The 1819-nt window shown below is 37.1% G+C and overlaps 1 long non-coding RNA gene across 2 annotated transcripts; it reads left to right on the plus strand.

The window, feature by feature from the left end:
* Positions 1-288: 288 nt before the first annotated feature.
* On the plus strand, positions 289-1538 carry LOC136250658 (uncharacterized). Of its 2 annotated transcripts, XR_010698619.1 has the most exons (7): positions 289-381; positions 460-815; positions 864-970; positions 1020-1067; positions 1122-1172; positions 1222-1306; positions 1361-1538. It is a non-coding gene; the product is annotated as an uncharacterized lncRNA (long non-coding RNA). The 2 variants fall into 2 exon arrangements; XR_010698616.1 differs by having other exon boundaries at positions 297-815.
* The last annotated feature ends 281 nt before the right edge of the window (positions 1539-1819 follow it).

Raw genomic sequence — 1819 nt, forward strand, 5'->3', positions numbered from 1 at the left:
ATACAAAAAAGCTTGATATAACGTGTATTATACTAGCAATCTCATGTAAGACTTCAGTTAATGTGTTAAATATACTGAAACCATATATGCGATGGTATAGTGTGGGCATTATATTAGATATAAGCTATTTGAGGTAATGTGGTAAATAAACTGAAACCATATATGCAATAGTATAGTATGGATTATACTAAAGTATAAAATGAGTATAATACAGGATTTATATTAAGGCTTATTTGTATTCAATAAGCCACTGGAAATACCATATTATATCCCACTTTTTGCACAGTGGAGTATTACCATAGAAACGGCTTCTTTAACAACAGAGCCGTGTTGAGTAGTTGAAAGCGGTTTGCTTCTCTGAGGAATTGTAGTGCTTAAAAGGTGATACTAAATTGTTTGCTTGTTCGTGAATAATTACTGGACGTTCACTAGAGTCTATCTCGTTCATTGTTTCTTCAGGTACGTTTGAGCTCATATCTGAGTCGTCTCGTGTGACACACCGGTTTATTAAACTGGCTCCAACGGAAGTCACTGCTCGTGAGGGTTTAGGCGCCTTATTGTGATACGGCAGAAATAGTTCAAGACTCAGGGAAAGAGAATAAAATTCGGCGGACTCAGTCGTATCCGCACTGACTGGTACGTACAGTATTCACTATTCAGCCCATCCAAGCTCACCGCTAGCTACTAGTAGTCAGTGTGTAAGAAGTTGAAGACTTGAGGGAGGAGAGGAAAGCCACCTAGATTAAACATGGCGTACATATCATGTCCGTCTGCCTTCAGTTGACGTTAGCAGCCGGACACAGTGATATTGCCTGGTAAGGTCAGTAGCCTGTATCATTGTCTTTTTACATAATTACATGCAGATTCACTGGAATTAACTAGTAAGATGTATCGTCTGCAGTTAACAAGAATCTTTGATACAACATTGTGTGTCTTCAATTTCATCAACTTTCCAAGTTATTCTTGACCTGTAAGGAGATAATGTTTATAGTTACGTAAGTACATATTTACTTTTTTAGCATGGATGTCTCAATGTCACTGAGAACATAGAATTTTTACAACATCCAGTAAGTGTGTTAACATACAGTGACTGTGCATCAATTTGTAAACATATATTACAGGTGCCACAAGAAATCAGTGAACAAATAGACAAACAAAATGATGAACTCCAGGTAGCAAAAAACTGCTGTTTTGCATGATAGCAACTGTTTGCCTTTTTAGTTTACACTACCAATGCTGCTGGTCTGGAAGAATTGTTTTCACAACTTTGTTGGCAACTGTGTGTGACGTACCTTCAACCATAAAGGTAACAAGTATATGATTGTTGAATATTTCTTTACTATACTGCTATTTACTACAGCTGATAACATGTCATGTGGCAGGAAGTAACTCCAGTGAAGTGGCAGTGAAGCATCGTTTGCTGCGGATGATGAAGCCTTGCTACTGGTCTCTTTTTTTCAGAGACTTTCCAATATTATAAAGTTGTAAATATTTTGTTACAGTTTTGCTGTATGTCTTTAACATCATTTGAAATTTTATACGGAGTTATTTGCAGAATTTCATGGAGTAAAGGAAACGCCTTGTATGCTTATGTGAACTCTCCTAGAGTAACTAGAACTCCCTACAATAGATTTTTCAAAGGGTTCCTGTTACTCCTTTGTGGGGTGTTAGTTACTCTCCACAAAAATATAGGGGTGTTAAATCCTCCCTACACTGGGAACTCCCCTAGGGGAGTAACAGTTACTCCTTATTTTTAACAGTGTAGAGTGGTATATCCCCAGTATATGGAACAGTTAATTGTTTGTTATTTTAGTAGTTT

This window comes from Dysidea avara, chromosome 1, assembly GCF_963678975.1.
Source record: "Dysidea avara chromosome 1, odDysAvar1.4, whole genome shotgun sequence".
Lineage (NCBI taxonomy): Eukaryota > Metazoa > Porifera > Demospongiae > Dictyoceratida > Dysideidae > Dysidea > Dysidea avara.